The 22,950-nt window shown below is 46.6% G+C and overlaps 1 long non-coding RNA gene across 1 annotated transcript; it reads left to right on the top strand.

Moving 5' to 3' along the window:
- Positions 1 to 1,757: 1,757 nt before the first annotated feature.
- Positions 1,758 to 8,120, top strand: LOC147913499 (uncharacterized). Its single transcript, XR_015556433.1, has 4 exons — positions 1,758 to 1,827; positions 1,951 to 2,069; positions 5,977 to 6,131; positions 6,219 to 8,120. It is a non-coding gene; the product is annotated as an uncharacterized LOC147913499 (long non-coding RNA).
- Positions 8,121 to 22,950: the final 14,830 nt, after the last annotated feature.

The following is a 22,950-nucleotide window of genomic DNA, read 5'->3' on the forward strand; positions in this document are numbered from 1 at the left end:
GGTGTGTATGACATCAGTTGGCCCTGTACTCCAGGGAAAGGAACGACTTGGTCTTCCAAGAGGGCGGTGCAAGATGGGGTGGGAGGAGGGAAAGTATCAGAGCAGGGTTTGCCCCACGGTAACTGAGTGAGGCACACAAATCCCCAGCCTGGTAGGCTTCCTCTTGGGCCAGTGGGGTAACTCCGTCTGGCATTGCTGGGGTGGGGGAGTTGGAGGTCCAGCCCTAGCAAAGGATTGATGAGATGCATTTGCGAGGCCTCCCCACCTCCTGATACAGAATGGTGTCCATGAGGTGATTCTCTGTGCCCATCGCTTCTACCTGTGGGTACAGAAAAAAGACAGGAAGAAATTACATCAAGATGTTAATAATCATTACCTCAGGGTGGTGGGAGTAGGGTTGATTGTTTTCCTTCATACTTTTTTAGTATTTTCTGAATTATCTACATTAGACAAGAATTAATGTTATAATCGGGAAAACAATGTGCTCTAATAAAAGAAGTGGAGACACTAATTCTTTTTTTGTGTGTGTGAGAGGAAGATCAGCCCTGAGCTAACATCCGTGCTAATCCTCCTCTTTTTGGTGAGGAAGACCGGCTCTGAGCTAACATCTATTGCCAATTCTCCTCTTTTTTTCCACAAAGCCCCAGTAGAAAGTTGTTTGTCATAGCTGCACGTCCTTCTAGTTGCTATATGTGGGATGCGGCCCCAGCATGGCCAGAGAAGCGGTGCGTCAGTACACGCCCAGGATCCGAACCCGGGCCGCCAGTAGCGGAGCGCGCGCACTTAACCGCTAAGCCACAGGGCCGGCCCCCAGGCACCAATTCTTGTTCTAGTCCCAACAAAGAACGGTCTGCTAATGGCCACTTGAGAGCCTCTCCTAGAGTCCCAAGCTTAACAGATACTGGGTTTGGAGTCAGAAAATCCAGGGTTCACATCCCAGCTCTGATACTTTCCAGCTGTGCTAACCTGAGAGAGCCTCTTACCTCTCTGGGCCCCAGTTCTCTCATCTGAAAAGTGGAGATGGGACCAGCTGCCTCCTAGGGTTGTTTTGATGACTTACTGAGATGATGTTTAGGAAGCTACATGGCCAGGTGCCTGCACTTAGGAGGCTCCCACTCAATGGTGGCTCTTGTCACATGACACATCATGAGGTGGGCTCCTTTCCCGGAGATCCACTGGAGATCCTTTAAAGGTGAGCGTTATCTATCATCACCCCTTCACAGATGAGGATACAGAGGTTCAGAGGAGTGCTGAGACTTGCCCAAGGCCACAGAGGTTGGAAGGAATCTTCTGAAACAAGCTCAGAGGGGGTAAGTGATCAGCCTAGGGCACACAGCTTAAACCTACTGTCTGTTAAGACAATAAACTAAATACAAAAAAACAAACTGCCCTTTATGGGATGTTTACTGTTTGTGAGGCACCCTGTTAAGCCTCTTGAACAGCAGCAGCAGCAGCAGCAACCACAAATATTCTGCTGTTTATTGAGTGCTCACTCAGTGACAGGCAGCTTGACGCTTTGCATAGTCTTCTCAGTTAATTCTCCGAATAACCCTATGACGTGGGTCTCTTGAGCCAATTTCACAGCGGAGAAAACTACGCAGCAGGCCTGGCACCCTGTCAGCCCAGCTCCCGGGAGGCTGCGGGAGGGATAGGTTGCGCGCAAGGAGTTTAGCGATAGGCAGTGCTGCGGCTCCGTGCGAGGAGCGCACAGGGCTGAGGATGCTGGCGGCGGCGGTGGCAGGGCTGGTGGTGCCGGGAGCTCGGACCGGACACGTGAAGTCCGGGGAAGCGAGCGAGGCAGCAAGGGAGGCAACGAGTGAGCGAGAGGTAAGGCGGCTGCAGCCCGCGCCCGGCACGCATTGGACTCGGAGAAATACCCCAGGGCTGGCTGGAGATCGCTTGGTGTCGAGAAAGGAAATCCAGACTCCGCTTTCCTTGATGCCCCTGCAGCAGCCGGCAGCTAGGAAGGCGCCACGGAGCGGGCGCGCCAGGAGGGACGCGGGAATCGCAGAGACCCCGGCGCCTGCTGGGTCCGCAGGCAGAGTTTGCACGTGGCCGAGACCCCTCAGGTAAGGGCTGAGGGGCCTGGACCTGGTGAGAGGGCTCCATGAGGAGCGGGGCGCTGCTGCTGCGAAAGGGTTTCGGTTCCAGCTGCTCCTCCGCAGGCTGGGGGGTCAGCGCCCGGAGCCAGGTGAGGAAAGAACCGGGTGGTGACAGCACAGCCCTGGGTAAATGACAGACTTTCTCTCCTCTGGCAGAGAGGGGACATTCCAGCTCATCCAGGCGTCCTTCCTCCAGGCATCCCACTGGGTCCCCAAAGGCAGGCGCTCAAGGGCTTCTCAGTCTGAGCTGGGCCAGGGGGAGGGCAGTGGGTCCCTTTAATTTCGTTCACGACTGGCCCCCTTCCCGGCCAGTTCAGAGTTCCGAGGGAGAAGGAGCTGGTCCTATTTTCAAGCTGACTTTACCTGGTGTTTGTCGTGGTGAGACTCTGTGACTGAGGTTTCCCATCACCTAGCACCGCCATCCAGGGCTGCACAGGCGATGGGCTTTGTGTAGATGCTGTGTAGGCTTGCTTATGTCCACTCTGTCATGTGTGTGTGTGTGTGTGTGTGTGTAAGGACAGGGAGAAAGAACTGGGGGCAGGGGACACAGCCAGATCGCCTCCATCCAAGCCCTTCTAGCAGCCCCACGTGTCATCACAGGAGCCGACTCACCCTGGCAGAGACTCCAGGAGAGGTGGAGATCACCTCCCATTCCTTGCAGAACCTTAGATGAGCACGAGATTTGGGGGAAGTTTCCTGGCTGCTCCATGAGACCATTCGGAGTGGAGCCTAGGGAGGTACAGACTGTCTGCAGAAAGGGCTTGGATGCACAGCTGGGTTGGGGCTCTTGGCATTCTCATCCCCAGCTATGAGAATGTGGGGTCCCCCTCACTCCAGGCCCCTGGAAGCTCTGCCAAGCCCAGCACACAGCCCATGGGTTTGGTCTGATTATTTTTCCTCCTAATGAAAAGCATGCTCCAAAAGAGACCAGCTGGTCTCGGAGGGTGATGTTGGAGCCACCCTTGTGGTCACAGCCTAGATGGTGCTGTGCTTCCTGGCTGGGGTTCCAGTCTGGGCTGGGTCGTCTCCATGGACTGGCTGGTCAGTGAGGCGGCGTGGAGGTGCATCTGGCCATGACCTGAAGGCGTACATATCCCTGGCCCTGTGACCACCTGCGTGGGCTGTGTCGGCCTCTGCGGACAGCACTGCTGCGGTTCCTGGATAGCACTTGGAGCACGAGGTGGGGTCTGAGGACCTCCTGCCCTCACCTGGGATTCTGACCTGGGGCCGGGCTGGGAGCTGCTTCCCTCTGCTGCCAGACCGGGCATTCTTCCGGTGTCAGAGGCCAGGGCTCGCTGTCCGGGGGAAACCCCGTCTCTGGGTCAGGAGGTTGAGCTTCAAGTCTGCCCTCGATTTGCAGTGTGACCTGGGGCAAATCGCTAGACCTGTCTGGGCCCCAGTTGCTGCTTCTGTAAAATAAAGAGATTTCATGTTTCCTTGAGCTCGCAGTTCAATCTATGGCCCCGAGCGATTGTTACAGATGAGACTTCCAAAATCCCAGGAGGTGATGTAATTTAGTGTTTAAGAGACCCAGGACTCAGAGGCACCTGAGTTTGACTGGTCACTTCACCCTCCACACCTGGTCCCTCCACTGTAAGGTGGGGAGTTCATGGTTCCCACTTCAGAAGGCCGTTGGGGGACTAACTGAGACGGGGCAGGGAAAGCGCTCAGTGTGTCTAGTGAAGCCTGGAGCTCCGCAGACGCAGCAGCAGGGCTACCTGTTTCCGGGTCTTGTGGGTGGGCATCCGGGTGCTGTTTGCCCCAAGGAGGCTGGCCCTGTCCCACCTGAGCACCAGGGGATCCTTGCCAGGGGCGGGGGGGGGGCCCGGGCCTTGTTCTCTCCAATCACCTGACACCTGCAGTCCCCGCCCCTCACTGCTTCCTCATGCAAGTGCTGCTGGACCAGCAGCTCCTAGTGGGGAGCCCAAGGCACTCTGGGAGGACTGGAGGCATCCAGCTGCTGCATCACCATGACAAGGGGAGGTGGAGGGGAGCGGTCTCCATGGTATCAGCTTTGCAGCTGTGTAGGGACCCAGGACAGAGAAGTTCAGTACGTCTGGGTGTCAGGCACTCAGTCTGCTGAGGCTGTCTGAGCAGGTGAGGCTGCTGTTCCCTGCAGGAACAGCCACTCTGGGGAAAGTGCCGTGCATGTCGGGGGGAGGTGCTGGGCAGATGCTGAGATTGTGGGGGAAGGTAGTAGATTGGTCAGTCTTATTTCTTTCTGAGTTGTTCTGAGGCTTGGGACATCTATGTCCCTCCCCAAACTAGGGTTCCCAGGGTCCCTGATGAATCTTTGATGGGGAAGTCAGACCTCCTCTCAGCTGACAAGGAGTGAGTTAATGGACATGCAGTAGGGCCTGGGGCAGGAGCAATTCCGCCATGTGCTAGCTCAATCTGTGGGCTTCACTTTTAGGACCCATAAAGTGAGCAGTTCGCTTTCCTGGTGGAGGAGGATGTGTGTGTCTGTGTAGACAAGTACATGCATGTGTGCATTTGTGTGCTTTCTCATGCAGGTCTCTGCACCTGTGTTCATGTGAGTGTGACACATAAATACCTACCGTGTGTGTGCACACAGGTGAGAATAGTGTCAATATGGGTGTGTACTTGTGAGGTTGCATGTCCATAGATTTATGAGAGTATGTGTGCGTGCCTGTGTGAGTCAGTGTGAGTGTGGGTGTTCAAATGAGCTTGTGAGTATTAAGCAGTTGTGTGTATGTGGGTTGGATGTGTGCCTGTGACTGACAGGGGCATGGCTGCACTGATGCACTGGTGTGCTGGGAGGGTCTGTGCTGTGATGCCTGTGTTTGAGAAGCCGTGCAGGTCTGCCTGGGTGCCTGCGCTGGTAGCTGTGTGTTCTGTTTTCACATGCCTATGTGGGTGTCTGTGAGTGCCTGCATGTGTGTGAGTGTACACGTGTGTGCAATAATATCAGTGTGAACTTATGGTCTGTGCTTACAGGCATATCTCTTGGTTTTCATGTACCTTTGTGTGTGTCTCTATGTGCATGTGTATATAGCAGGGCACACTTGCTTGTCTCTGTGTGTGTGTGTGCACCTCTCTGTCGTGGTGTAATTTCTGTGAATGTCTCTGCATACATATGTGAGTTCTGAGCATGTGTACCTATGACAGTTATAGGGTAAGTTTGATTGCATCTGTGTGTATGTGTGTTTCTGTAGGTGTGTAACTGCACATATTACAGTGTGAACTTTTTGTGCATCTCTGTGTACACGTTTATGAGTGTGTCTGCCTGTGTGTAGTGTTGCGCACTTGATTGTATCTCTATGTGCATGTATGTTTCTGGTGTGTTGGTTGCAGTGCACATTTGAGTTTGTTTCAGTGTGCCTGTGTCTCTGATTGTGTGTTTCTGGATGTTGCAGTGTAACTTGTGTGCGTGTCTCCTGTGGATGAGTGAGTTTCTGAAGGTGTGCACTGGGGTGTTGCATTGCATCTTCTTGCATGTCTCTGGGCGTACGATGTGTGTGTCTGAGTGCGTTTGCCTGGCTGTGGGGAGGTGTAACTTTTGTGTGTGTCTCATGTATACTATGTGTGCGATTCTGTGTGTGCATCTCTGCAGGTGTGTCTGAGTGTCCATAGGGATGTAAAGGTGTGTGTGTAGGGGGGTGTAAACACAACTGAGAGCCTCCAAACAGAAAATATCTCTGAACATTTAAAACTCCCCTTCCGTCTGCTCTTCAGGTCTGACCTGTGCTCGTGCTGTGCGCCTTCCCACTGTTGACCCAACGATCGGTGCCAGCTCTGAGCAGGGTGCTGGGAGGGTGCATGTTCATTTTCCCAAGTGCCTTTGCTCTGAAGCCTGTGTAGTCCCCTCCCCCGGCTCCCTCGGCCCCACAACAGCCCACGTCTCTCTCCCCAGAAGCCTGCACATAGGACAGCTGCTGAACAAACTCACAGAGACTAAGAGCTGGGGGCTGCTCTCCGCTCACCTAAGGCACCACCGTCTCTGCTTCTAGGATCCTAGTGTGGACGAGACAGAGTGGGGATCTGGTCATCCTTCTCATTTTCCAGAAGGTGAGTGGAGTGTTTACCAGGCTCTTTGACATCATGGGACAATATTAACTCCAACAGCTGTAACTTGTTGAGCACTCTGTATTCCAGGCTCTTTTCATGGATTAGCTCCTTAAACCCCAAAGGCCCCATCCTACACACGAGGAAATTGAGTCTCAGAGAGATGATGTGACTCGCCCAGAGCCACACAGCACAGAAGTGGACAAGCTGTGATTTGAACCTAGCTTCCTGGATTCTAAATGTCAGAGACGTGACCGCCACACTGTCCCACTGCCCAAGGCAGGTGCTAATCACTGAGCTCCTACTGTGTGCTGCGCCCTGGGAGAGGCTGGGAGATACACAGAGGATAAGACAGACCATTCTTTGGTGGTTTGTCGTGTGTCCTCTCCCCTGGGAACCTGAGGATAGAGCCACGTGTCCCCAGCATCCAGCACAGAGCTTGGAACAGTAGGGCCTCCGTGAACGTTGGCTGAAGAAATGAATGAACTGCTGCAGGTTATAGGAGAGTGAGCTCTTCAGTCTTCTGATTTTTCAGTCCATAAAAGTGAAGAGGACAGAGGATGTCCTGTGACCTCACATTTGTCCCAGCAAGGCATCCATCAAGGGTCTGCATCTTTGGGTCTGTGGCTCACCCACACTGGGCCATCCAGGGATCTCGTGTGGTTCTGCAGGGCTGCAGTTCTGTGGATTGGTGGCTGAGGGGTCGTCTTTTCCAGGGCATCTGCTTGGGGATGTGCTTCTTCATGTGCACATTCTTCTTAGTTTCTCTGGGGTGTTTCCCTTGACGCTGTGTCCCAGCACCTGGAACCCCGCCTGGTGGAGGCTCCGCACAGAGACCGACCGGACCCTGACCCAGGCCTGGGCTCTTGCCGGGTGGATGTCCTTGCACAGCCACAGCCCTTCTTTAAGCCTCAGCGTCCTCATCAGCTCAGTGGGGACAATAATTTATCCACTTCAGAGGATCAGGAGGATTTCACAAGTTAACACCTAACAGCACAGAGCCTGGCCCAGGAAAAGGTGTTCAGTAACGCACAGGTACTGTTATTATTTCCACCACCAATGCTATGATTATTAACATATCTCACAAAGCACATTAAAGCGACACATAGAAAGAAATAACTAACCAAGCTGGGAAATCAGGAAAAGCTTCTGGGGAAAGGTGATGTTGGAAGGGGATCTTTAAACACATGACATGAGGGGCCGGTCCAGTGGCTCAAGCGGTTAGGTGCGTGGGCTCTGCTGCAGCGGCCCGGGGTTCGCCGGTTCGGATCCCGGGTGTGCGCTGACGCACCGCTTGTCAAGCCATGCTGTGGCGGCGTCCCATATAAAGTGGAGGAAGATGGGCACGGATGTTAGCCCAGGGCCAGTATTCCTCAGCAAAAAAGAGGAGGATTGGCAGATGTTAGCACAGGGCTGAGCTCCTCACAAAAACAAAAAAAAAACACATGAGTACTAAAAATTCTCTGCAGAAAAATCACAACATAGAGATCAGCCTGAAGGAGAAAAATTCAGGAGACAGAAGCCACAAGGTGTTTTAAACAGGGCAGGTTTACTCTAAAGCATGAGCCAGCTCTGGTGGGAGAGCAACTCCCAGATGGAAGCACTCTAAAGGGTGCCTGGGCTTGGGGGGGACACAGGAGGGAAGCACTTGTAGGAGACCCTCCCGAAGGACAGGCTTCAGCCCTCCCAGGAGACGGTATGTCGCCCCCTGGCTGAGGATCCCACATCTGGGCCAGAGAAGTTTTCATGCCAGATCCAGGACTCCATGCAGCTGAGGGAATGAACACCAGGAGCAAGCCGACCTCAGAGGACCAACCCTCAGGTGTCTCGGGGAGCCCTGTGTCCTGTGCACTTGTCTGTCACCCGCGAGCCTTCCTGATTCCTCAGCCCTCTAAAACCAGACGATCGAAAGTGCCTCTTCTTGCCTCCTCCTCATCTCGCCTTCTTTTTCTCTCAGAATAAAATAAGGAAAAAAATAAAAGACTTTTCTTTGAAGCCACTCTCTGTTTTGCCTTTGGTTCACATGCGATCTCAAGTCAAAACTCTCTGTTACAGAGGGATCCATTAGAAACTTTAATTTGGAGTTTTTGAAATTTGGATACAGCTTGAAACATGTTTGGTAAATAATGAGTGGAACTTACATTGTTTAAGGGTACATACAGATTTTGGGGCTGGCGCCGTGGCTTAGCGGTTAAGTGTGCGCGCTCCACTACTGGCGGCCCGGGTTCGGATCCCTGGCGCGCACCAACGCACTGCTTCTCCGGCCACGCTGAGGCCACGTCCCACATACAGCAACTAGAAGGATGTGCAGCTATGACATACAACTATCTACTGGGGCTTTGGAGGGGGGGAAAGGAGGAGGATTGGCAATAGATGTTAGCTCAGGGCTGATCTTCCTCACAAAAAAAAAAAAGGGTACAGATTTTAAATCATCCTGAAGCTAGTGAAAGGAGAAAATAAAGATCAGATATTTATGAAAGAGGAAAATAAAATGAAGCACTTCAACAAAACTAATAGCATGGATAAATCTCTATCAAGAATATCAAGAGATGGGGCCGGCCCCGTGGCTTAGCGGTTAAGTGCGCGCGCTCCGCTGCTGGCAGCCCAGGTTCGGATCCCGGGCACGCACCGATGCACTGTTTCTCCGGCCATGCTGAGGCTGCGTCCCACGTACAGCAACTGGAAGGATGTGCAGCTATGACGTACAACTATCTACTGGGGCTTTGGGGGAAAAAAATAAATAAAATTATTAAAAAAAAGAATATCAAGAGAAAAAAGGCATAAATTAGGTTAGGGAAAAAAGGAACACTAATTAGATATAGATATACTTAAAAATTATTTTATTTTATTATAAATAACTTTACGCCAGTGAACTTGGAAAGATAGATGAGATGGTTAATTTCTCCTAATATACAAAATACTAAAATTGATGCAGACAGAGGAGTCCCCTCCACATGGGGCACTGAAGGTGCTGAGGAGGCGGACACGGTCTGGGTGATACTGTAACTGAACATAAATTTACACATTACAAAACACTCTTTTCAGTGTCTTTATATAATACAATACATAACACTTTCTTAATATTATATCTAAATAGATCATGGGATTTTTCTGGCTCACTTTAATGCAAATTCATTTATTATATCATGAAAATGTATACTTATAGCAACTTTTTTTGTGTGTGTGTGAGGAAGATCAGCCCTGAGCTAACATCCATGCCAATACCCCTCTTTTTGCTGAGGAAGACTGGCCCTGGGCTAACATCGGTGCCCATCTTCCTCCACTTTATATGGGATGCCGCCACAGCATGGCCAGACAGGTGGTCCATCGGTGCGTGTCCGGGATTCGAACCCAGGCTGCCAGCAGCGGAGCACGCACACTTAACTGCTATGCCACGGGGTCAGCCCCTCTTTTAGCAACTTTTTTTTTTAATAATTTTATTTATTTATTTATTTTTTCCCCCAAAGCCCCAGTAGATAGTTGTATGTCGTAGCTGCACATCCTTCTAGTTGCTGTTTTGTGGGACGCGGCCTCAGCATGGCCGGAGAAGCGGTGCGTCGGTGCACGCCCAGGATCCAAACCTGGGCCGCCAGCAGTGGAGCACGCACTTAACTGCTTGTGTCACTGGCCCGGCCCCTTATGTTTCCTTTTAATCAGAGTTACTCTGTATCACTAACTCATAATAAATCCACAAAAGATCAATGTTTACACTATTCTCTGAGGAACTCATGCTGTTTTATTAAGTTCTCATTGTGTTAGGAGCATTATTCTGTAAATCACAAAAGAAGTTAAGCTGCTTGGAATGTAAAGTGTCTACAGATATCTGAGATCAAACAACATACTGTTGTTACCAGTGACCTTTGCTCAGACAACGTGATAGATTAAAAATAGGCCCTGGCCTGGGTGTTCAAAAATTCAAGTTTGACTCCGACCTTAACTTTCTTAGTCCTGGCTCATATTCGTATATACAGGGCATTCAGACAGACTCTCACTCACATTCAGTACAGAACACTCTGTCTGAAACTAGCCTCTAAGTAGCTGTTTAGGACCATGTTTGTATATGCGTTTCAAACTTGTTACTACAGCTGTGCCAGCATTTCTGTAATATCCATTCAATGAAATAACACTGTGGACAAACACTCTTGCTTCTACCTCATTAGGAACATCTTCATATCACACTTTCAGAACATTGCAATATGGGCCCTTCAAACAGACTTTCACTCAAATTCATTAAAGGAGACTATGTCTGTACCCAAGTTATAAGTAGCTGTTTAGGAACATCTTTGTGTGTGAGTTTCAGACTTTTCCCTACAGCTGTGACTGAATATCTGTCACATCCATTCCAGGAATTAACGCTGTGGACACACACTCTTGTTCTTGTTCTTAAGGATCATCTCACGTCACACTTTGGGAACACTGCAGTACAGGGCCTTAAGAAAGACTCTCACTCACATTCATTAAAGAACGCTCTGTCTGAACCCAGCTTGTGAGTAGCTGTTTGAGAATATTGTTTATATGAGTTCCAAACTTTTCACTACACCTGTGATATCCTACCTACAACATCCATTCCAGGAAAAAAAATTGTGGACAAAACCTCGTGCTTCTACCTCTGAAGGATCATCTTCATGGAACAGTTGTAGAACACTGCAGTTACAGGGACTTCAGACAGACTCTCACTCACATTCATTTAAGAACACTCTCTCTGAACCCGTCTAGTAAGTAGCTGTTTAGGACCATCTTTGTATATGATTTCCAAATTTTCACTACAGCTCTGATAGACTATGTATAACTTTCGTTCCAGGAAACAACATTGTGGACAAACACTCTTGCTTCTAGCTCTTAACAATCATCTTCATATTATCCTTATGGAACATAGCAGTACATGGCCTTCAGAAAAACTCTCACATTCATTAAAGAATGCTCTATCTGAACCCAGCTTGTGAGTAGCTGTTTAGGAACATCCTTTTATATGAGTTCCAAATTTTCGCTACAGCTGGGATAGACTATCTATAACATTCATTCCAGGAAAAAACACTGTGTACAAGCACTCTTACTAAACAGCTTCCTAAATTTTCCTAATGAACATTGTGTATGAGATTCCAACTTTTCACTATATTCTACTACACTCCTACACTACCCTAACCCTAACCCTAATTCCTACACTACCCTAACCCTAACACCAATCCTAACACTAAAACTAACCCTACTCCTACCCCAAATCCAAGCCCAACACCAACCCCAACCCTAACCCTACCTTGACACTAACCCTAACCCTAACTGTAGACCTGCACTAACGCTACACTAGTCCTAACCCTAACCCTAATAACCCTCACCCATAATCCCTAAACCTAACCCGGACCCCTGACTCTATGCATAACCTGAACCCGAACCCTGATCATAACCCTAACCCTAAACCTAACCCTATCCCCAATCCGAACCCTATCCCCGTATCCTTCCCCTCAATTCTAACCCTAACCCTAACCCTGACCGTAATCCTATCGCCCTTCCCCTTACCCCTACCCCTAATCCTTCCCCCATCCCTACACCTACACCTACCACTTCAGCTGATCCTACCCCTGACCCAACCCAGAACCCTGCCCCAGACGCTGACACTGAACCTGAACCTGAACCTGACCCTACCCCTACCCCTAACCCTCTAACCCTAACCCTAACCCTCACCCTAGTCCTACCCTTGCACTAACCCTAACCCTAAACCTAACTCTAACCCCTACCCCTCACCCTCATCCTAACCCTATCCCTATGTCTATCCCTATCCCTGACCCAGACCCTCACCCTCACCCAGACCCTGACACTGACACTAACTCCTAACCCTAACCCTTCACTCTCTCTTCATCCCCTTCCCCTCTGGTAACCACCAATCTGTTCTCCTTATCTATGTGTTTATCTTCCACATATGAGTAAGATCATATGGTATTTGTCTTTCTCTGTCTGACATTTCATTTAACATAATACCCTCAAGATCCATCCATGTTATTGCAAATGGCACCCTAACCCTAACTCTACGCCTGACCCTAACCCCTAACCCTATCCCTAAACCCTAAACCCTAACCCTAACCATAAATTCTAATAGAGCACGAGCTTCAAGCCCTGAGTCCCAAGCCGCACCCTGACTCTGACCCTATAATCTTTACCCTCTAACAATGACCCTCTAATTCTAAACTCTAAACCCCAAAACCAAAACCCCTCAACCAAAACCCTAACCCCTAACACTCTCACCTTCTCACCCTCTCACCGTCTCTCCCTCTCACCCTCACCCTTCATCCTAACCCTCACATTGACCTTTACCCTAATCACTGACCCTGGCCCTTATCCCTAAACTCTAACCCTCAACTCAAAGCAAAGGACTACTATTCGGCCATAGAAGGGAATGAACCATCAATCCATATAATGACAGGGATGAATCTGAAATGTATATTGCTAAGTGAAAGAATCCAGTCTGAAGAGGCTACACACTGTATGATCCCGTTGTTATGGCATGCTAGTGATAAGAAATTTTCACATCTTGAGGTCTATGGGGTAGCTATTCTGAGTTAAACCTGATTCAGCCTGAAGTAAAAGAAGCCTGACTTCTGGCCTGTCAAACACACACTGTACATCTGCTTAACCATTAAAGTGAAAATGCATCAAACATTATCGCAAAGTAGAGGAAGCACTCTTCAGAGACAAAAATGCATACTTCCTCCAACAATGTGGGTATCGATAACACTGTATCAGTACTACTGAAGGTAAATTCCCTTTCCTGACATCGGGATCATGTGCACCTGCTAATTTGCAACTGAACACCTCTTTGAAACATTGATGAATATGTATCCTGGGCGTGTTTGATGTATGTTCTTTGTTCTAAAAAGGTATAAAACTATGCTGAAAACCATGCTTCTCTGGAATGCTCTCTTCCTTTGTGGAGACTGCCTCCCGGGTTATAATCCTCACCCTGGCTCAAGTAAAACTCACCTTGTCTCTCCTATCTGTAGAATGGTGATTGGTTATTTATGTCAACACTGGAAAAGGCAAAAACTGCAGAGATGGTAAACAGGTCATGGGGTGCAGGGTTTGAAGTATTCCATATGATACTTTAGTGATGGAGAACTGCCACTATGCATTTGTCAAAACCCATATATTTTTACAGTCTAAAGAGTAAATCATAATCTATTCAAATTAAGTTATTTAGGATGTGGGAGTGTCACAGGATAGAATACAGAATGTGACAAAGAATCTAACTATATTAGAAATGTATGAAAAAAACTCACTGTAGGTGGTAGGGCAAAAAGTGATGATCTAAGGAACTGGAAATGAATGGAATCTGTAGACTAAAGGCAGAATGTACCGTACATAAACAGTAGACTCTACCGTATATAGTTCTTTCCCCTGGGGGTAGCAGCTAACAGTTCTGAAAGTGCTATATCTGTAATCTGGAATGGAGCAGTGAATCACATGAATGACGGATGGTAGGAGCCAGGTCCCTCACTGTGGGAGATGACAGATGAGCAAGGGGAGAAGGTAGCAGTACCCATGTGATGATGGAGCAGGTTGGAGACGTCAGCATAAACTCATCTTTAGCTAAATATGGATGCAGACAGTTCCACATAAAAATCTTTACGAGGTGTGTGTACACAGGTTGGAATCCATGCATATACTTCCTTGCGTTGTCTGCCGAGCACATTTAGTTCCCACGTGTAAGTTTTTTGTGTTTTTTTTTTTGAGGAAGATTGGCCCTGAGATAAGATCTGTTGCCAATCCTCCTGTTTTGCTCCCCAAAGCCCCAGTGCATAGCCGTACATCCTAGTTGTACATATGTCCTAGTTGGACGTCCCTCCAGCTCCTCCATGTGGGATGCTGCCCCAGCACAGCGGATGAGCAGTGCGCATGTCCATGTCCGGTATCCGAACCTGCAAACCCCGGGTCACCGAAGTGGAGCGCTGGAACCCAGCCGCTACACCACTGGGCCAGCGCCCCACACGTCAGTTTTAATACCATTCTCTAATAAAAGGAACCAGGGATCTTTGAAGAAATGGCTGATACTGGGACTGAGACATTATTTTATGTATCATTACAAATATGCTGCCAATTAAACTTTCTCAACAAAAGAAAAAAAAATTATTGATTTATTTACTTCCATTAAAGCCAGAAAAAGAATTTAATAAATTCTGGTTTGGGTATAAATAATATATTTAAACTTAATGTTGCGATTTTTTTGGGGGGGTGGCGGGGGAAGATTAGCTCTGAGCTGACATCCGTTGCCAATCCTCCTGTTTCTGTGGAGGAAGACTGGCCCTGGACTAACATCCGTCCCCATCTTCCTCTACCTTATATGGGACACGGCCACAGCATGGCTTGACAGGTGGTGCGTCAGTGCGTGCCTAGGATCCGAACCTGCGAACCCCGGGCCCCAGAAGCGGAGCGGGCTCACTTAACTGCTACACCACCCGCCAGGCCCCTAATGTTGTGATTTTTAATACGCCTACTTTTCAGGCCAGCCCCATGGCTTAGCGGTTAAGCGCCCGCACTCCGCTACTGGCAGCCCAGGCCCGGAGCCCGGCCGGCACGGAGGCACCGCTTCTCCGGCCATGCTGAGGCCGCGTCCCACATACAGCAACTAGAAGGATGTGCAGGGCCGGCCTGGTGGCTTGGCGGTTAAGTGCACGCGCTCCGCTGCTGGCGGCCCGGGGTTCGGATCCCGGGCGTGCACTGACGCACCGCTTCTCCGGCCATGCTGGGGCCGTGTCCCACATACAGCAACTAGAAGGATGTGCAGCTATGACATACAACTATCCGCTGGGGCTTTGGGGAAAAAAATAAATAAATAAAATCTTTAAAAAAAAAAAAAAAGGATGTGCAGCTATGACATGAAACTATCTGCTGGGGCTTTGGGGGAAAAAATAAATAAATAAAATCTTTAAAAAAAAAAAAAAGAAGGATGTGCAGCTATGACATGAAACTATCTGCTGGGGCTTTGGGGGGAAAAATAAATAAATAAAATTATTTAAAAAAATACACCTCTTCAATGCGTCAGTATATTTTTCAACTGTGTTACCATTGTAACGTGAAAGGACCATCACAACCCTCACGAGAGCAAGGACACGGGGCGGCTGGCCCTGGTGGCGGGTGGGACTGGCCGGTCCCCAGGTGCACCTGCGGCCCGCGATGGGCTCAGGGTTTCTCCTTTCTCTCTGCGAGACTTCTCCCGGGGCACGACCCGCATCTGGAAGCACACGGGGTGCGAAGCCTTCGTGCAGGGATGCTTCTGAAAAATAGGTCCCGCTGACCTTCCGCCTGAGGAAGGAAAGATGAACCGCTCGAAAGCCCAGAGAACAGGCTCCGTGCTCGTATGGCACACAGCGTCTCCGGGGAAATCTCCCCGCCGCGCGCTCGGCCGCCAGCGGGAGCCGCGTCCTCGCCCTGTCCTCGCCGCCCCAAACTGTCCCGCAGCTGCGGGCGCACCCTCCGGCCGCTCGCGTCCTCACCGGCACGCGGGCCGAGTCCGCACGGGACACGCATGCGCTCCCGGCTGGCCAGCGCGGCTGACCAGTTCGTCCCCTCAGGGCGGGTCCGGGGACTCTGTGAAATTCAGTGTTATGATTATCCAGGGCCATAATTTGGAAATTCCAACTGAAACGGAGCCTACCATTCCTGTGCCTTGATGGGAAAATACAGAGATAACAAAAAGCAACGTAGAAAATCCTTATACAAAATCAGTCTATTTATGTTCTGAACGACTGTGTTCCCCTAAAATTCACATGTTGGAATCCTAACGGCCAACATGACAGTGTTAGAAGGTGGGCCTTTGGGAGTGATGAAGTCATGAGGGGGGACTCCTCATGAACGGGACTGGTCACCTTATGAGAGACACCTCAGCCCCATCCCTTCATGTGAGGATCTGACGAGAAGCTGGCCACCAAAAAGGGAGCCTTCCCCTACCGTCCTGGCACCCTGATCTCTGACTTCCAGCCTCCAGAACTGGGAGAAATAAATTTCTATCACGTATAAGCCACGCATCTGTGGTCTTTTGTTATAGCAGCCCGGGTGGACTCCTACCACAGGAACATATAGGACAAATCGGCATTTGAAATGAAAAAAACACTTACAGCAGCACCACAAAAATTAAAGTCCTTAAGTATAAGTCTAACAAAATATATACAAATATGCATTCAGGAAACATTGAACAGTTGAGAGAAATAAAACAAAATATAAACAAATGCAGAGAGATTCCTTGTTCAGGAGCAGTGCACTCAGTATTGTTAAGATGATAGCTCTTTCTAACTTGATCCAGAGATTCAGTGGAATCCCAGTCAAACTCCCATCAAGTACATTGACAAAGAGTTTCTGAACCTACACTAGACAACCCAAGACTAAAGAACAAGTTAAGGAGCTCACATGTCCAGACCAAACACTCACCTTACAGCTGCAGTCGTGAGGAGAGTGTGATATTGGTGAAGGAATAGAGGTGGAACAGAATAGAGAGCACGAAAGTAGACCCCGTAAATGTAGTCAGTCGATTTGTCAAAGGGACAAAGGCAACTCAACAGAGAAAGGAAAGTCTGTTCCACAAATGGCGATGGAACAATTAGAAATCATATGGAAAAAAATGAATGTGGAAACAAACTTCACAACTGACACAAAAATTCAGCCAAAATATTCCAGAGACATAATTTTTCAAATGCAAAAATGTCAAAATTATAGAAGAAAATCAACATGATCTTGGGTCCGGGGATGAGTTTTCTGTTGTTGTTTTTTTTTGGTGAGCAAGATTGGCCCTGAGCTAACATCCGTTGCCAATCTTCCTCTATTGTGTATACGGGATGCTGCCACAGCATGGCTTAATAAGCGGTGCGTATGTCCATGCCTGGGATTCAAACCTGGGAACCCCAGGCCAGTGAAGCAGAGCATGAGAACTTAACCACTACGCCACTGGGCCGGCCCCTGGGGATGACTTTTTTTTGAATTGATGTCATAATAGTTTACAACATTGTGAACTTTTAGTTGTACATTATTGTTTGTCAGTCAGCATATAAATGTGTCCCTTCACCCCTTGTGCCCGCCCCCAAGCCCCTTCCCCCTGGTAACCACCGAACTGTTCTTTCTGTCTGTGTGTTGGTTAATCTTCCACATATGAGTGAAATCATGCGGTGTTTGTCTTTCTCTGTCTGGCTGGCTTATTTCGCTTAACATAATACCCTCCAGGTCCATCCATGTTGTTGCAAATGGGACGATTTTGTCTTTTTTATGGCTGGGTAGTATTCCATTGTATATATATATATACCACATCTTCTTTATCTACTCATCAGTTGAGAGACACTTGGGTTGCTTCCACTTCTTGGCTATAGTGAATAATGCTGTGATGAATATAGGGGTGCATAAGCCTCTTTGGATTGTTGATTTCAGGTTCTTTGGGTAGATACCCAGTAGTGGGGTAGCTGTGTCATAGGGTATTTCTATTTTTAATCTTTTGAGGAATCTCCATGCTGTTTTCCGTAGAGGCTGCACCCGTTTGCATTCCCACCAGCAGTGAAGGAGGGTTCCTGTTTCTCCACACCCTCTCCAACACTTGTTATTTTTTGTCTTGGTGATTATCGCCATTCTAACACGTGTAAGAAGATATGTTAATGTAGTTTTCATCTGCGTTTCCCTGATGATTAGTGATGTTAAACTTCTTTTCATGTGCCTGTTGGCCATCTGTATATCTTTCTTGGAAAAATGTCTGTTCATATCCTCTGCCCATTTTTTGATTGGGTTGTTTGTTTTTTTGTTGTTCAGTTGTGTGAGTTCTTTATGTATTATTGAGATTAACCCCCTGTCAGATATGTGATTTGCAAATTCTTTCTCCCAGCTGGTGGGTTGTCTTTTCATTTTGATTCTGGTTTCATTTGCCTTGCAGAAGCTCTTTAGTCTGATGAAATCCCACTTGTTTGTTTTTTCTTTTGTTTCCCTTGTCCGAATAGATATGGAATTCAAAAAGATCCCTCTATGACCAATGTCAAAGAGTGTAGTGCCTATATTTTCTTCCAGGAGTTTTATAGTTTCAGGTCTTACCTTCAAGTCTTTGATCCATTTTGAGTTAATTTTTGTGTATAGTGAAAGAAGATGGTCTACTTTCATTCTTTTGCATGTGGCTGTCTAGTTTTCCCAGCACCATTTATTGAAGAGACTTTCCTTTCTCCATTGTATGTTCTTAGCTCCTTTGTCGAAGATTAGCTGCCGGTAGATGTGAGGTTTTATTTCTGGGCTTTCAATTCTGTTCCATTGATCTGTGTGTCTGTTTTTGTACCAGTACCACGCTGTTTTAATTATTGTAGCTTTGTAGTATATTTTGAAGTCAGGAATTGTCATGCCTCCAGCTTTATTCTTTGTTCTCAGGATTGCTTTAGCTAGTCAGGATCTTTTGTTGCCCTATATGAATTTTAGGATTCTTTGTTCTATTTCCATGAAGAATGTCATTGGGATTCTGATTGGTATTGTATTGAATCTGTAGATTGCTTTAGGTAGTATGGACATTTTAACTATGTTTATTCTTCTGATCCATGTGCATGGCATGTCTTTCCATTTCTTTATGTCATCATCAATTTCTTTCAATAATGTCTTATAGTTTTTATTGTATAGGTCTTTCACCTCCTTGGTTAAATTTATTCCTAGATATTTTATTCTTTTTGTTGCGATTGTAAATGGGATTATCTTTTTGAGTTCTCTATTAGTTCATTATTAGCATACAGAAATGCAACTGATTTTTGTAAGTTGATTTTGTACGCTGCAACTTTGCTGAAGTTGTTGATTATTTCTAATAGTTTTCTAATGGATTCTTTAGGGTTTTCTATATATAAAATCATGTCGTGGGGCCAGACCCATGGCGTAGCGGTTAGGTGTACGTGCTCCGCTGCTGGTGGCCCAGGTTCAGATCCCAGGCACTCACTGATGCACTGCTTGTCAGGCCTTGCTGTGGCAGCATCCCATATGAAGTGGAAGAAGATGGGCACGGATGTTGGCCCAGGGCCAGTCTTCCTCAGCAAAAAGAGGAGGATTGGCATGGTTGTTAGCTCAGGGCTGATCTTCAAAAAAAATTTTTTTTAATAAATAAATAAAATCACGTCATCTGCAAACAGCAAGAGTTTCACTTCTTTTTTTTTTTTTTTAAAGCTTATAGATTTTTTTTTTTAAGATTTTATTTATTTATTTTCCCCCCAAAGCCCCAGTAGATAGTTTTATGTCATAGTTGCACATCCTTCTAGTTGCTGTATGTGGGACGTGGCCTCAGCATGCCCGGAGAAGCGGTGCGTCGGTGCGCGCCCGGGATCCGAACCCGGGCCGCCAGCCCCAGAGCGCATGCACTTAACCGCTAAGCCACAGGGCCGGCCCTAGAGTTTCACTTCTTTGTTGCCTATTTGGATTCCTTTTATTCCTTTTTCTTGCCTAATTGCTCTGGCCAAAACCTCCAGTACTATGTTGAATAAGAGTGGCAAGAGTGGGCACCCTTGACTTGTTCCTGTTTTCAGAGGGATGGCTTTCAGTTTTTCTGCATTGAGTATGATGTTGGCTTGGGTTTGTCATATATGGCCTGTATTGTGTTGAGGTACTTTCCTTCTACACCCATTTTGTTGAGAGTTTTTATCATAAATGGATGTTGGTTCTTGTCAAATGCCTTCTCTGCATCTATTGAGATGACCATGTGGTTTCTATTCCTCCTTGTGTTAATGTGGTGCATCACATTGATTGATTTGTGGATGCTGAACCATCCCTGTGTCTCTGGTATAAATCCCACACGGTCATGTGTGATCTTTTTAATGTATTGCTGTATTCGGTTTGCCAATATTTTGTTGAGGATTTTTGCATCTGTGTTCATCAGTGATATTGGCCTGTAATTTTCCTTCTTTGTATTGTCCTTGTCTGGCTTTGGTATCAGGGTGATGTTGGCCTCGTAGAATATGTTGGGAAGTGTTCCATCTTTCTCTATTTTTTGGAATAGTTTGAGAAGTATAGGTATTAAATCTTCTTTGAATGTTTGGTAAAATTCACTGGAGAAGCCATCTGGTCCTGGACTTTTATTTTGTGGGAGGTTTTTGATTACTGTTTCAATCTCTTTACTTTGTGATTGGTCTGTTCAGATTCTCTATTTCTTCTTGATTCAGTTTTGGGAGGTTGTATGAGTCTAGGAATTTATCCATTTGTTCTAGATTGTCCAATTTGTTGGCATATAGTTTTTCATATATTCGCTTATAATTTGTATTTCTGTGCTGTCTGTTGTAATTTCTCCTCTTTCATTTCTAATTTTATTTATTTGAGCCTTCTCTCTTTTTTTCTTAGTGAGTCTGGCTAAGGGTTTGTCAATTTTGTTTATCTTCCCAAAGAACCAGCTCTTTGTTTTATTGATCCTTTCTACTCTTTTTTTTATTTCAATTTCATTTATCTCTGCTCTAATTTTTATTATTTCCCTCCTTCTGCTGACTTTGGCTTTTGTTCTTCTTTTTCTGGTTCTGTTAGGCGTAGTTTGAGGTTGCTTATTTGGGCTTCTTGTTTGTTAAGGTGGGCCTGTATTACTATAAGTTTCCCTCTCAGGACCGCTTTTGCTGCATCCCATATGAGTTGGTATGGTGTATTTTCATTTGTCTCCAGATATGATTTGATTTCTCCTTTAATTTCCTCAATGATCCATTGGTGGTTTAGTAGCATGTTGTTGAGTCTCCACAGCTTTGTCACTTTCCCGGTTTTTTTCTTGTAGTTGATTTCTAGCTTCATGGCATTACGGTTGGAAAAGATGCTTGTTATGATTCCAATCTTCTTAAATTTATATAAGCGTGCCTTGTTTCCCAACATATGGTCTATTCTTGAGAATGTTCCATGCGCACTTGAGAAGGATGTGTAATCTCCTGTGTTTGGATGGAGTGCTCTATATATATCTGTTAAGTCCATCTCATCAAGTTTTTCATTTAAGTCCACTATTTCCTTATTGATTTTCTGTCTGGATGATCTGTCCATTGGTGAAAGTGGGGTGTTAAGATTCTCTACTATTATTGTGTTGTTGTTAATATCGCCTTTTAGCTTTGTTAACAGTTGCTTTATGTACTATGTGCTCCTGTGTTGGGTGCATATATATTTATAAGTGATATGTCTTCTTGGTGGAGTGTCCCTTTTATCATGATATATTGTCCCTCTATGTCTCTCATTACCTGTTTTATCTTGAAGTCTACTTTGTCTGATATAAGTATGGCAACACCTGCTTTCTTTTGTTTGCCATTAGCTTGCAGTATTGTCTTCCATCCCTTCACTCTGAGCCTGTGTTTGTCTCTAGAGCTGAGATGTGTTTCCTGGAGTCAGCATATTGTTGGGTCTTGTCTTTTAATCCATCCTGCCACTCTGTGTCTTTTGATTGGAGAATTCAATCCATCTACATTTAGAGTGATTATTGATATATCAGGGCTTACTGTTGCTATTTTATCACTCATTTTCCAGTTCTTTCACATTTGCTTTGTTTCTCATCCTGTGTGTTACAGACTACTGGTAACACACTTGGTAGTTCTGTATGATGGTTTTCTTAGCTTTCTCTTTATTTATTGTATGTGTCTCTGTTCTGTTTATTTGTTTAGTGGTTACCATGAGGTTTGTATAAAAAATCTCGTAGATGAGATAGCCCATTTTCTTTTTTTTCTTTTTTTTTTTTTTGTGAGGAAGATTGGGGCCATGAGCTAACATCTGTTGCCAATCCTCTTGCTTTTGCTAAGGAAGATTCGCCCTGAGCTAACATCTGTGCCCATCTTCCTCTATTTTGTATGTGGGACACCGCCACAGCATGGCTTGATGAGCAGTGCCTCAGTCTGCACCCAGGAATCGAACCTGTGAACCCTGGGCCACCACAGCGGAGTGCATGAACTCAACCACTACACCACCAGGCCGGCCCCATGAGATAGTCCATTTTCTGATGGGCTCTTATTTCCTTAGACCAAGTCGATTCCATCCCTTTCCTCTTCCGCTTCTAAGTTATTACTGTCACAATTTATTCCATCTTGTGTTGTGAGTTTGTGTTTAAAGTGATGAAGTTATTATTTTTGGTGTTTTCCTTCTCTTAATTTTTGATGTTATAATTAAATGTTTGCTAACCTATTCTGATAGAGAGCTGCAATTTTTCTGATTTTGTCTACCTATTTTTCTCCATGCTCAAAGCTTTGTATCCCCTTTCTCTTTTTTTTCCTCAGGCATGAGGGCCTTCTTGAGCATTTCTTGTAGTGGGGGGTCTTGTGGCAATGAACTCCCTTAGCTTTTGTCTACCTGGGGTAGTTACTATTTCTCCATCATATCTGAAGGATATTTTCACTGGATAGAGTATTCTTGGCTGAAAGTTTTTGTCTTTCAGGATTTTGAATATATCATTCCACTCTCTCCTAGCCTGTAGAGATTCTGCCAAGAAACTGGCTGAAAGCCTGATTGGGATTCCTTTGTATGTTTTTTTGTTTGCTTGTTTGTCTTGCTGCCCTTAATATCTTTTCTTTGTCATTGACTTTTGCCAGCTTTACTACTATGTATCTTGGAGAGAGTCTTTTTATGTTGATATATTTAGAAGATCTATTGACTTTATTCATTTGTATTTCCAGCTCCTTCCCCCAGTTTGGGAAGTTCTCAGCTATTATTTCTTTTTTTTTTTTTTTATAATTTTATTTATTTATTTTTCCCCCCAAGCCCCAGTAGATAGTTGTATGTCATAGCTGCACATCCTTCTAGCTGCTATATGTGGGACGCGGCCTCAGCATGGCCGGAGAAGCAGTGCGTTGGTGCACGCCTGGGATCCAAACCCAGGCTGCCAGCAGCGGAGCACGCGCACTTA

Source organism: Ceratotherium simum, chromosome 26, assembly GCF_057802395.1.
Source record: "Ceratotherium simum simum isolate JZ-2026a chromosome 26, ASM5780239v1, whole genome shotgun sequence".
NCBI classification, from domain to species: Eukaryota; Metazoa; Chordata; class Mammalia; order Perissodactyla; family Rhinocerotidae; genus Ceratotherium; species Ceratotherium simum.